Source organism: Odontesthes bonariensis, chromosome 11 (assembly GCF_027942865.1).
Source record: "Odontesthes bonariensis isolate fOdoBon6 chromosome 11, fOdoBon6.hap1, whole genome shotgun sequence".
Taxonomy (NCBI): Eukaryota; Metazoa; Chordata; class Actinopteri; order Atheriniformes; family Atherinopsidae; genus Odontesthes; species Odontesthes bonariensis.
This window is the reverse complement of record NC_134516.1, coordinates 7927631-7941394: the sequence shown is the minus strand read 5'-3', so window position 1 is coordinate 7941394 and position 13764 is coordinate 7927631.

Sequence of the window (13764 nt, the reverse complement as noted above, 5' to 3'; positions counted from 1 at the left end):
GGCATTCAGGCATCCCCGTGTTGGTGCTTATAGAAGTGACTGTAATGGGACGAGCTGCTGACACCGCGATGAGTGAGAGAAAAGGTTTGGAGTTGGAATTTAATCAGAGGAGTCGGTTTCTGAATGGAAGTGTTTAAGAAAGCCATCATCCGAAGAAACATTTTAGTGTAAAAACTCAGAAGAATCAAATGTGCTCACAGTTTGCAGCAGAATAAGCAGTAAAAAAATAATTGGGCCAATATGAAACGTTTCAATAACAACAATTAATTAAAGAAAGTCACATTTCTGGTTTTACACAACTCAGAATATTTCAACAGTTATGTACGTGTTCGGCACCTCGTGTGTCTTTGTCTGCTATTTGTTTCTGTTCATTCAGTCACATTTCAGTTCATCAAATATTTACACGATTTAGCTCAAATTTAAATTTCTGCCTCTGAACAGGGATACAAGTATTTTATATTTATATTCCCATATTTCTGTATATATTTCCACATTTATTTCCTTCATCTTTGACAGATCTGTCCTGTTTGTGGCAGTTCAGTAAAAATATGGAGTTTCTGCAGTCCGGGGGCTGAACTGACATCATGCAGTTTATCTTTACACCACAAGAGGGCGACACATCACCTTAAGTGAAGAGTCCCCTTCCCTCACAGTTCCAGCAGATATTAGTTACATTAGAGCCGAACTGAACATGGATCAATAACATTTATTAAGTCCTGATCACTGGAGGCGGCCTTGTTACCACATGGGTAGTGAGACAATCAATCTGGCAAAGACTGGTTGCCCCTGCAGCCAGTGGCGGAACTACACTTTTTTTCTTGGGGTAGCAATGGGGTGGCCAAGTGTTTTTCAGGGGGTCAATGGTTTACACCACACACAAATAAGTTTATGCGCTAACAGTAATGTGGCACCAGAAGAACATCAAACCATCTGTTAGTAATTGAGTAATGTATATCTGTTATTATTATTGTTATTGTTTTATTATTATTTATTCCTATATGGACTTACGCATGTTGTTCTCTTGTCTTGTGTTCTTCTTTGATATGTCATGACTTGTGATCATTTTTGTCTTATACTATATATATACATATATACACACACACACAATTTCCAGGGACTACAGATGAAAGATGTGAAGTGATTATTTCTGGTGCCTTTACAAGTTAATTAATGTGTATTGATCTTTCTTATATAAACCTATAAACAGTAATTTCAATTTGCAATAATGTTTAAGTAGCCACATATTAAGCAGACAGAAGATGCCATTTTGAGTGCAATTTTTAGTTCATTTATGTACAAAAGGAATATGGTGCATTTACCAACACCCTGATACCATTGACAGAAACTAAAATGCACATAATAACTGAGTCACACAGTTACTCAGACACTGGGTCTGTTACACAGTTACTCTCACACACAGATAGTCAGTTGTTCACACAGTCAGCAGTCCCTCAATTGTCAGCAAAAAAACAAACAAAAAACCCAAAACCAAAACAAAAAAGTAAACTGCCAACAATTTGACATGACATACAAAGACTGACAAGGTTTTAACTAAGCAAAACATACTACACAGGTAAGTAGGACACAGTGCAGAGCATGGCCATAACCAGAGACAAACAATACCCATCTTAGCTTCAACAAAGCATAGATCTTCTACCTTCTAGGGCAGGGGTATTCAACTAAAATTTAAAGAGGTCCAGTTAGAGCAAATTTCTCGAAGCAAAGGTCCGGAAGATCATAATGTCTAACTATTTAGTGTGATACATATTTAAGTTTAGTGTGATATATATTTAAGTTTAGTGTGATATATATTTAAGTAGCCAAGTAGTTGTATCAACATCTGCATGAAATCAATACCTGACGGTTAAATCAAATGAATTTAGTACAATTCAAAAACTTTTTGACAATATTTATTGTCACGTAACATAGAACTGAACATGTATGTATGACTGCAGATAAGTATAATGTTCTCGATCATAGCAGGGGCTCCATCTGTGGTTATTGAAACCACTTGTTTTGGCTCTATTCCTCTCTTTGTTAACATCTCCTTTATGGCCAGGTAGATGTCTTCTCCTCTTGTACTGGTCTGAAGGGGAGTGACACCTAACAGGTCTTCACAGAACGCTTTCTGGACTGGTCATATTGGGCTGTGAGACCACTTATTTTCTGTGATCTCACTTCAGATTTGAGTGGGTACGTTTGTTCAAAACCTTTATGTTTCGTCTCATAATGGCGTTTCACATTGGCACCTTTTTATAAGTGTCACAGTCTCTGAACATATGAGACACACTGTTTTAATGCTCCCAGTGGGAAGTATGAACAGAAACGAGTCTGTCCATTCCGGATTAAATGCTCTATTTTCGCTGTCCACTTTTCTTTTTTTGGAGAACGCCATTTGTTACTTAATTGTCTACCTTTCTCTGGCTCCGTCGTCCGTTCCTCTCCCTTTCTCCGTCTCACTCCTGTTTCTCAACTTTCTTCAAGTCAGTCGTCTGTATATCTCCCTTTGTTTTCTCTAAATGTATGCTATCTATCGTCTTTTCATGTGTGACTTGACTCGTAGATTCGCAATGTTTACCGCCTGTAATGCACAGACTTGATTGGAGAGAGGGCTAGCGCATTTTGTGGCCGTGGCCGCGGCCACGACCGGTCTTGACTCTCCAAGGCCGCGGCCACGACCAGCCATGACTTTCCGAGGCCGCGGCCACGACCAGCCATGACTTTCCGAGGCCGCGGCCACGACCAGCCATGACTCTCCTGGCCGCGGCCAGCCGGCCACGACCAGCCATGACTTTCCGAGGCCGCGGTCATTACTGAGGGAGCAGCCATTAATGACGCTGAGACAGACGTTGCGAACAGGAGTCAGGAGATTACCTTTCACAGGTAGGATTCAACATTATTATTGGTTGTATTTTGTCAATAGAATATTATTGTACTGTATTTGTGTCTGCCGAAATCGTAGCCAGCAAACGTTAAACTAGGATATGTTTATAGCCGGTGTTATGCCGAGAAGTGCACCCCCTGCTGGTCGTACTTTAAAGCGAGTCTGTGATGGAATGATATGATATAACTACATCATAATTTGTTTGCCTGATTGAATTAACGGATGCGAATCTCAACAAGTCCAAATTTGTATATAAAATTAAAATAACCAAATTTCATAGTTTCAGGTTAATTTTTATATAATTTCATGTGGGCTATAATGAGTTGAGATTGTTAATAGAAAATGTATCCAACCGTCTTTCGTGTTGACTACAAAAGTATTAGTCACGGCCCTTACTTTTGAATATATGTCCAATGATATAACAATAGTTAGGAATAGGAATACTCTAAACTGTACAATTGTCGGATTATCATAATTGTACACGTATTATTATTAATTTACATGAAGAGATGTGAAAAAAAGATGCACGAATGAAACACCATTGTCAGCTCAATATTATTTTTTTGGATAAATGTAATAATCCACACCTGAAACGGTTTACGCGCGCTCCCGTGAATGGGAATGCACTTCTCGGCATAACACCTCTGTTCACACGGCTATTAGGCCAACGGAGACTTCATAAATCATATATTCCATAACACAGGCTTAGATTACAACTAACACAAGAATGCTACTTTTGAAATAATGCAAATATTACTGTTATAACATTGACCATCACATTTTACTCAGGTTTATTAATGACGTTTATTATGCCTGTATTATTCACATGTAATTCTTTCATCCTAACAAAAGTATTTACCTCATGTCTCATACCCACCCCACAGATTGTCCGACTGAGAGTTGGTGTTATTCCCTCCATCTTCGGCTTACAGGTTCACCTACAAAGAGTAGGTGTATCATCATAAGGCTATTAGCATTCATAAATTGAAATATTATCAATAACAGGGCAGGGTGAAATGCTTATCCCTGTGTATGTATGTGTGTGTGTGTATTTTTATATATTTTAATATTATGCTTCTTCATTTTAGCCAGAAAAGGGCAGGACAACATGTTCTTCCAGAAAAGATGAAGAGAGCCTGTCTGTGACCACTCAGGATGACAGCAAGTGCTAGTGTTTCTCAATCCCGGTCCTCAAGTACCACTGCCCTGCATGTTTTCGAGGTATTTTGGCATTTGCCGGTTACATCTCCAGGTGTTCACACAGCTGCCATTGAGTTGCCATGGCAACTGCTACTGTTTTACCTACAGTAAAGGTGTCAAAACCTTTATGTATTTGAATTAATTAATTAATTATTTTTCAGGTTGGAGGATGTTTGTGTTGTATGTGTATTTATTTGACGATTGCCTATGGTGCCCTACGAATGAATGAGTATGTATATATACACACTGCTTGAAGATCATTCAAGCTGTTGACCAAACGAATTTTCCAATCATGTACTACAAGCTTTGTATCATTGAAGAGGAATAAAGACACTATACAGCTGTTAAGATTTTTATGTAACATCTTTATCAAATCTGTAATAAAGTATTTCACAAGGCCAAAACAATGTAAGAAAATATCTTTGATTTTTGCTTTTTTGGCTTCACAGCATAACTTTGTTATGACCATAGCATCAAGGTACAAGGTGCAATGTTTTTTAAATTGCCAATTGTGCATGAACCGCAGTCAAGACACATGCATTTCTTGTTCGGGGATCTCTCTGAGTTAACAGTCTAGAAAAATAGAAATACTATAATAAAATATAAAAAACACTGTACAAGAAGGTAGTTGTATATACACAAGTTTTAATATTTTGAATGGTATCAACCTAAAGCAAAACAAAATAAGCTAAAAGCCCTGAAAGAGGAGTGTTTTGCAGAGCTTCTGTCTCGTGCTCCCTTTTATGCAGGTCAAGAGAGCTCAGTTTGCCAACGTGGTGGAGCCTTATTTTCAGAAACACAGACAACAAGTTGGAATAATGGTTGTTGATGCCAAACTTTGTCTCCTCAATGTGTTCCCCAAGCTGAAAAACATCCTCCGTTCCAATCTCCTCCCGGATGATGTACGTGACTGTCGCCGTCTTTACAGCTTTGCTGAAGCTTGGCGAATCACCCACTCTGCAGCTCTCAGCACCTTCACTGTGCCACATGATGGAATCACTAGTACACTGTTGTTTTTCAGGGCTAGAAAGTGGTAGCTATCATGAAATGATGAAGGTACAGAATCTCTGACCAAGCTTGCATGGCACACACCACAGGACAGCTTTTGCAGAATCTGGAGGACTACAAACCCTGCGATGTAGTACAAAGCATTGTCCACAACATCCACCAGTATAAATATTGAGAAGTAGCTATTTAACATATTTAGAACGGTAATTTTTATGATGTTTAAAAAAGAAATACTCACATCATTAGGCTGAGTTAGTGAGTTTGAGGTTGAAGCTTCTGGGTCATCCTGAGTGGTCACAGACAGGCTCTCTTCAGCTTTTCTGGAAGAACATGTAGTCCTGCCCTTTTCTGGCTAAAAGGAAGAAGCATTATATTAAAATATATAAAAATACACACACACACAGGGATAAGTATTTCACCCTGCCCTGTTGTTGAGATTTGCATCCGTTAATTCAATCAGGCAAACAAATTATTATGTAGTTATATCATATCATTCCATCACAGACTCGCTTTAAAGTACGACCAGCAGGGGGTGCACTTCTCGGCATAACACCGGCTATAAACATATCCTAGTTTAACGTTTGCTGGCTACGATTTCGGCAGACACAAATATAGTACAATAAAATTCTATTGACAAAATACAACCAATAATAATGTTGAATCCTACCTGTGAAAGGTAATCTCCTGACTCCTGTTCGCAACGTCTGTCTCAGGGTCATTAATGGCTGCTCCCTTAGTAATGGCCAAAGTCATGGCTGGTCGTGGCCGCGGCCTCGGAAAGTCGTGGCTGGTCGTGGCCGCGGTCGCGGCCACAAAATGCGCTCGGCCTTGCTGCTTGATTGGCTGAGTAGTATCACGTGGGATTGGTCTGTGTGTTTCCACAGCAGCTGAACTGCTACCGTAAAGACTGCAAAAGCTGCGCCGGTTAAAATGGAAGCGCGCCGTCAGGTTTTATCACAGCAGCTAAACTGCTACCGTAAAGACTGTCAATCATCTGGGGGGGCACTTGGGGTAGCCAATCAGATTTCAAGGGGGTCAAATGCCCCCGTAGCCACCCCTGTAGCTCCGCCCCTGCTCAGAAGCAAAGCAACAACACAGCCAAGCATGATCGGGACAATTAAGGGTAAACTTCATGTAACCCCTGTTAGATTTGTAGCACTCAGAAATACAGGTTTCCTTGAATGCATTGTAGTTTCCCTTATCATAGTTTTCTCGTCTGGTAATTGAATTTCTGTAGCTTGCCCTGAACGCATCACCCGCAGTTCTCTGTGTGGGTGAAGGTGTGCGAAAGATGAAAAAACAGGAGGGAAAGAAAGGCAGAAAAACTCCATGCTGCCGTGAAGCCCGCTGTTCTCCAGTTAGCATGAAGAGAGTTTTCCATGAACATTGGTGAGAGAGCTGCTGTTAGTGGTGAACCATAAACGAGTACCTGCCTCCAAGACGTATTCTGTGAAGAGCAGAGACAAATGTTTGATGAAACTGAACAACGAACGGCTTCATTCAAAGAGACTTTGGACTCTCACATGAGCAGCAGCATCGTGGTGTTTCAGCCCTTTGATGGGGAGTTGGACACATTTCCCCTCCTGTGGGCTCATTCACTCCTTCAGTCATTAAGCTGCTGCGCTGCCAAATAATATATTCATTAATATTCATAATTTCAGCCTTTGAAATAATAAAGCTTAGATTTCCCTCCATTTCAGACACAACGGGACAACAATGTTGAAAACATTCAAACTGATAAAGTACAACAATCTTTAGGAGAAGTTTCATCCTTAAAGGTTTTTACCAGTTACTGTGCAGGTTTGAAACTGCTCCTACTTTCCATCTTCACTGAGTAATGATAAGAAATGTGAGCTGTGGTAAAACTCCAGCATTAACTAAATATGACAGTGTTGTTAAAGTATTAATATGACTGCTCTCTTCCATCATAAAACCTCATTTTAGAAAGATTTCCCACATTTCAATGTTCATCCTGACTGAGGGTGTAGTTACAGCTTATGGCCACCAGAGGGAAGCATAGAGACAGATGCAAAGAGGCTGTTAATTTAGCAGAGACGCAGTTAGATATCACTTCCGGTGAGGCCATAAAATAAAAGCTTCCCAAATAATTGTAAGAGTTTTTTTATGTTAGTGTTGATCCTATATTTATGTACATAATAACTTACTTTTCTTAAGAAATGTACTGGTTTTGTATGTAAAATATTCCCTGTTCACATATTTGATGTTGCTTGTTTTGTTTTTATCATTTAGAAGACATGAATCTTGACTCTAGTTTTCCTTTTCCTGCCTCAGCTCATGTCCCACCAGGGCTCTCAAGTGTTGAATGCAGGCAAGAGTGACATCCCAGGCCGCAGGAATGGGGTTCTTTCATTAATAATATTATTATTAGTGTTGTTGTTATTAATAACTGATTAATAACTCAGACTCATGGGAGACGTGCTTGTTTCCTGCCGTTTCCAAGAGCGAAAGGACCGCGCGTGGCTGTCACGCCCAGCGCGTGAGCCTTGAGAGCCCCGTGTCCCACACTCCAGAGACGCTCTGATCCGGGACCTGAAGGACAGCCTCGGCCTTGTTTCAGTATCAGATGTGAATGAGCCCAAATACAAGAACAGAGGCTGCAGGAAATAACTGAGTTTACCATAAAAATGTGGACAAATGAAAGTTTTGACCTGATGGTGTTAGCAGAGAACAGCTCAAGCTGATCCAGAAGGAAACACAGATGTGTGCACACAATATAAAATTTCCTTTCATTCCAGGCTGATTGTGACCAACAGCAGCCACATCCTGAAGGAGCTAAAACATGATTTCAGCTCCACTGAGGTCAAAGGTCAGAGCAGATGATCTAAATGAAGTGTGTTGAAGGCTCTCCTGACTGCAGTTAAAGCAGAAAGTCCTCTTCAGCTGTATTAATACTAAATCAGTTCCTGTCACACATCTCTCTGGGTTTAGGGTGTTTTATTCCTACCTGAGACAGTAACCCCTGTGAAACCATCACAGGTTAAAGTTGGACTGTTCAGATTCAGTCCATTCTTGTCCTGATAGCATTTAGCTTTAGACTTTTTCTCATGTTTCATGTCTCATTTGTGTGGCTGTTTTCTTTTTTTGTTAACAACATGGATGCTTCTTTAGAGCAGTCTGAATGTTTGCTTTGGGACCAGTAACAGAAGGATGTACATTGTTTACATTCATACGGGACACAAAAGGCGTCTGATTGTGATCATTGTGCCAACACAGTTTCTGCAGTGCAGCACTAACTCTGTGTGGGGGGGGCAGCAGGGACCCCTTCAGGGACATTAGGTCAGACGAGCTCTGATGATGACCACATGAGGATTTCTGTCTCTGTATCTGCTGATGGAGAGGAGGCAAAGAGCCGCCGGCAGCGTTTGTCTTGCTGGATGTTTCTGAGCGGCTGCAGCTTCTTCTTCTTCTCTGGAGCTCATATTCATGACGGCACCCTGTGACCATCATCCTGACGTTCACACTTCTGACTGTTGGCTTCAGCAGGAAATCATTTTGTTGTTGTGTGAAACAAAGAGAAGCCATAACTGTTGCATCAGTGCTGTGAGGAGCCGGATTTATTTCTGCTTCTCTGTATTTATTCTGGAGGTCGTCTCAGGGTAATGATGCAGCAACTGAACACTCAGGAAAAAACAGGTTAAAAGCACTTTAACTGTAAAAAAGGATCAGAACGATGAGTTTTAGTTCAGTTTAGTTTCCAGCCGAGTGACTCTGTGGCAGAAACAGAGCTGGATCTCAGAGGCCTTTTCTGTACAAGCCAGTTTACAGCAGAAACACTTTGATCTGCTGCTGAGGAGAAGAAATGTTCCAGCGTGTTCCTGAGCAGCTGCTGATGGACTCATTCAGAAAGAGGCAGATCCCTGAAGCTTCCAGCTGCTGGCTTTCACACATCATTTCATCAGGTGTGACAGAAGTCACGAGTCAGCTTTTAAACAACAGCAAACAGGTGTGCACGCTAACATTTAGAAATGCAGAATAAAAGAAGATATCAGACATTTCTCAGTGAAACTCTCATTCTGGAAGTCGGTGGTCAAACAACACTGAGAGTCTGCAGGCTTGTTGGCAGCTCTCAGCTAAATGCTGACAGCACTCAGTCTGCAGCAGGCCTCCAAAGACCTGAGAGTCCAGGCTCCAGTGTGGATCCTCTGGGACCAGACAGCCTGCAAATGGACAAATCAGTCATTTAATATGGTTTCTCTTTCCTTCTGAACAGGAAACCTTTTTCTCCGTCTCAGGAGCCAAATCATGTTTGTTTCTGGCTTTGGAGCGACTGACTCCACGATGGTGAGATCAGGACTGAGGCTCAGATCTGTGGCCAAGCAGTGTCCTTCATCACGTAGAGGTCTGATTATGATGCAATATGTCTGAGTGACCTCATATTCAAAGAGTCAAAACTGTCAAAAGCACTGAAAAATAATAATAACATTTTAAAAACAAGGTTTTTCAGGAGAGTTTGCAGCTTCTGCATCCTGTGCAGCAGAAAGGCTGAAAGCAGAAAGTTGTTGGAGCCTCAGAAGAGTCTTAATTCTACCTAAACACATGTTACAGTGGAGAAGTTCATCATGCATCATGTTTGTGTTCCACAGACCTTATTGTGTGTGTTTATTCATTCATATCTGCCATGAAGAAGCGCTGGGAAATGAAACGGCCGTTATTACTGCCCTCTAGCGGTTAAACGGCACAGCTACATCAATCAATGCTTCATGATTTAACCGGAAGTCAGATCACCAGTACCATGGTACAGCGAGAACTATAAAGTCTGCTCTGTTTAAATTTACTGTCACATGAAGTAGCCACGTTTTAGCACCACATTCACTCATTCTCTACTTAACCTTTAAACTAAATATAACCGGAGCTAACAGAGATGCTAGCTAACGGCTGCTAACTAGCTAGCGTTGACTGTAGCTTAGTTTACACTTGAAGAAAAAACCTGCGCCTTTCACACAAAGAGGCCACCATCTTATTTACATTCAGTCACTCCTGAGTAAAACAAGTTTCAGCTGTTATCAGATCAAACAGCTTTATATTACGACTGTGAGGTGCAGCACAGCTTTAATAGCATTTTATTATGAAAGGTTTTACCGGAAGTGTCAGTCATTTGTAACATCTCCAGCTTTACCTTTTCTGTAGATACCATCTGTGGCCACTAGAGGGCAGAAACGCCCTGCTCACAGCATAAAGACTGAATCTGCAGACTGCAGCTGGCTGCCTTCATCATATGAACAAAATGACTTTGGAACAGATTTCCCTCCATTTCAGACACAACGGGACAACAATGCTGTCAGTAAAACATTCAAACTGACAAAGTACAACAATCTTTAGGAGAAGTTTTGTTTGAAACTGATCTATCTATCTATGACAATGTTGTGAAAGTATTAATATGACTGCTCTCTTCCATCATAAAACTTAATTTTATAAATATTTCCCACATTTCAATGTAGTGATGGGATACTCGATTCCTTTTACTGACTCGAGTCACTCACTAAAGTGAATCGGGTTCTCGAGTCACTTGAATCAGTCACCCAGAGTGTGCGCAGGAATGTACAAACAAGTTCCAAACCACGTCCCAAATCATTGTGAAAAAGGCTAAAAGTCCAGAAGTCTCCAAGGCCAAACATTTATTTTTCTTTCTTTCTCTCTAAATAAATTCTAATAACCCAAACAGCCAATAAATTAACATTCAGTGCGAAACAGTGCAAAATTATAATAGAATATATTAAACTGTGCACAAATAGAACATTTAAATAAGCTGAACTATAGTGCAAAGTAATAATATTCTAACATTCAACACTGCACCATTAGAATAAAATAATTATGTACAGAATGAAGGAACTCCCGCTTCCTTCAAAATAAAGCCGAGAGGGAGAGAGAGCTGTGAGCTGTGAGTCGGGTAAAATAAATCATGGAAATATAAATACTGTTGGAGCTATTTATTCCTGATCTTCATTACTTTGAATTTTGTTCAAATGTATTCTTAGTTTACTTTATATTTTTGGGGAGTTATTAACAGAGTTTATTTGTAGGTTAATAATTGTTTGTTTTGTGTTTCTTTGTTTCTTTGTTAGACAGGAAGAACTGTGGGTCCATTTCCTATAAGCACAGGGACTGGTATAGGACCAGGATGGGTTGGGCTGGGGCCTGTGGTTTTTTACCAGAGCAGGAGAAGCAGCAGAGGACAAAGAAAAGTTACATCTGTGTTATTTGCTTGTTGAGTTTATATTTTTGAGTTGTAAACCACGTCCCGGAGAGATGTTCCAATAGTGGAAGGAGTGTTGTTGTGTTGTAGAGGGGCGGGGCGTTATTCAGACGCACTCAGCCCACGAGCAGCAGAGCTCCTCAGCTGGCGTGTTACTCAGAAGATGACGTCATGAAGCTGCTGAATAAGGCTTCGGAGATTTGGATGAGACCCAACGCTGGAAGTTTCCTTTCTTGCTGCCCTTGAGTTAACGCGGCCAATGAGGTCTGCAGAGTGGTGTTCACATGATGTTCCCACGTGTTTAAGATGCTGCAGCGACGCTTTCACATCACCTGTTTCACTGCATGCAAACACGGCACATTGCAAGCAAATGGAGCGCATTATGGGAGCTGTTTGTGCTGGAGATGTTTCTTTAATGTTTATTCTCTTTGGAAAGGCTTTGTATCCTGTGAAGTTCAGTTTATGATTTGTTTGTTTTCATTTCTCTAGTTCTCACAGCATGACTGACCACAGCCATGTGCAAATAAATGCCCGTGCATGAGAGGAAGGACTTGTGTTGGTGATTCCAACTGAAGGGAGTAACACTCAGTCATTTCAGTGATGCGTCCCTCAGGTTCAGCCTCGGTGAACACCTTTACTTTCTCTCACAGCCTGCTGTGTTTCTCACTGACTGATTCCATCTGAGTTATGAAGCCAAAGCAGGAAACCGTGAAAAGATGTGAAAAACATCTGGATTGCACTGATGTGTGTGTTTAGAAAGCCTGAACTTCTAAAGGTCCATGTGGTGACCATGTGTTCTGATGGTGTTGTATGAGTTTTATAAACTCTGAGGTGTCAAACAGAAGCTGTGAACATTACAAGCGGCTCTGCTGCCATTCCTCCAGAAACACTTCCGCTGCTCCGGCTTCAGGAGCCAGTAGGAGCTTTGTCCGTCTCTGACGTCATAAGCAATAACCAATGGGAGAGCAGCTGAGCGTTTGGAACAAGCCCCGCCCCCTGATTGGCTGCTCCTGCCGGGCTGAAGCACAGAGATGAACCCAGAGAGCAGAGCAGCCTCGTTCCCTCTGTTAAAGACACCTTTATGTCCACTGAATCCAGTCTGAGGAGAACTCTGAAATGTTCCAGCTAACAGGAAAGTTGTCCACAAGAACCAACACAAGAGGCTCCATGTTTTTAAGGGTTAACTGCCTACAGCAGAAAGTTTCAGAGCTTTGGAGGAGCAGACAGGAGTCCAGCAGCTGAGGAGTGAACCCCAAAAAAACCCATTCAACACGCCTAAAAGGCAACCTACAGAAACTCAAGTGACCGCTACAACATCGTTGTGTCTCCTCTCTTTATGATTATCCACAGACATGTACGGGAGGCTGCGCAGCCAAGAGAAACGGTACAAAGAAGAGAGAATAGACTATTTGAATTAGATTCATAAAATCCCCCCCTCCTCTCTCGTGCAGCGCCCCTATGCGCCGCATATAGTGCATCCCCACTTTTTGCGCCACAGCCTCTAAATGCATTGAGTTGCGGCCATGCGATCAGCTGTTTGTGTTAAAGAGCAACTGAACAGGTGCACCTAATAAAGTGTCCGGTGAGTGTATAATGAATAAGTGCTGGGACCACTGATGAATGGCAGTGGTCCCAGCATTGAGCCCTTAGACAGTCCTACTAATAGGTCTAAATTTGCGCCACTGATTCAGGCTATCAATATACTTAAGAATAAGTAAAAAAATAAAATCTATTACATAAGATAAGAACGGCTGTGTACGATGTAGCTGATATACAGTTGAGACAGTGGGGACGGAGCGCATTTTCATGTAATACCACTTTGTACCACTGGGTGGGGTGTGAGTCGTCACGGTGTCACTCTGCGATGGAGCCAGCAAATGAAGACGAAGAAGAAGACAAATTAAACCGTTGAACTAGCTAACTGGCGGTAAACCTGAGCTCAGGTAAGTGTTAAAATGAGGAAAAAAAGTAGTAATTTCAACAAAAAAAAAAGGCTCAAGGCTAGAGAATAGAAAATGTAAAACATGTATGTAAAATGTGAAACGAGTATTTATTGGTGTTTTTTGCACTTGAGACAGCTTTTGGGCAGTAAAGGACTGAAATGTGACGAGGAACTTAAACAAATAAACTACTCAGGTAAGGAAAACGTTTGTGTTATTAATATTGCGGATGTAGCTTGAGTTTTAGTTGTAACTTTTCTTTCTTGGTGCCGTCTTGTTGTGTGAGAGCACAAATTAACGCCGCTGCCGAGCTAAATTAACAAAGAGAAACACCTGCGGTTAAAGAGGACTTATTTTATAACAACATGTCAGAACTTGTATGTGAACAGGACTGCTATATGCCTACTGCTTTGTTCGAAAAACTGAGTTAATCATATAATGAAAGCTGCAGTAGTAAAGGTGTTTGTGTTATATTTGCCAACATGATACTGAGTTGTATCTGGACGCTAAGATCTGCG